Source organism: Garra rufa, chromosome 3 (genome assembly GCF_049309525.1).
Source record: "Garra rufa chromosome 3, GarRuf1.0, whole genome shotgun sequence".
In the NCBI taxonomy this organism is placed as follows: Eukaryota; Metazoa; Chordata; class Actinopteri; order Cypriniformes; family Cyprinidae; genus Garra; species Garra rufa.
The window spans coordinates 62,495,076-62,495,897 of NC_133363.1; positions in this window are offsets into that span (position 1 = coordinate 62,495,076).

Sequence of the window (822 nt, forward strand, 5' to 3'; positions counted from 1 at the left end):
AAGTAAAATGTAAGCGCTTTCTTACTTTGCCGTACATTTTTTTTTAATGGAAGACAACTTGATGTGTTTGTCAAGTTTAGACTGGCGGATCTTCAAAATTATTTTCAAACACATGAAGTGTGTTGTTTGCCCATTTGTTTGCACAGTGAGACCCAAACCTGTAGTTGATGTTCATCCTGACAGAAGTGTGTTCAGAGGAGAGACGGTCACTCTCACATGTCAAATACAGCAGACAGGAGACTGGCGGTACATCTGGAATAAAGGAGAAAATCGAGTTAACAGCACAGGACAAAACCAGAAGTATATAATCTCATCTGTGGATTGGTCTCATAGTGGTGTGTACAGCTGTGGAGGAACTCAGTCAAAAGCCCCAACATACTCACAGATGAGTGATGGAGTTACACTGACAGTATCCAGTGAGTGTGTTTATTTTTCCTCACATCATTTAAAAACAAAGAGACTGAGAAGATAACCAGGTAAACCTGATCTAAGTTTGCCTCACCTATCACATTTCCTAGTCAGGTTATGTTCTAGTTAAGAGTTTGTAACAGATGTCAGATCGATCTGTGAGTGCAGTGATGGTGACTGAGAATAGCAGCATTTATTCAAAATCGCAATATTTTCTAACAATGTAAGTCTTTACTATCAATTTTGATCAATTTTTGCACATCCTTGCTGAATAAAAGTATTATTTTCTTTTTAAAAAAACCTAATGCTTCAAAACTTTTGAACTGCAGTGTATTTTTGTAGCTCAAATATTTTCTTTCACTCCTCTCTATCAGCCACATCTAAGAGGACTGAAGCAATTCACTTTAGTCATTA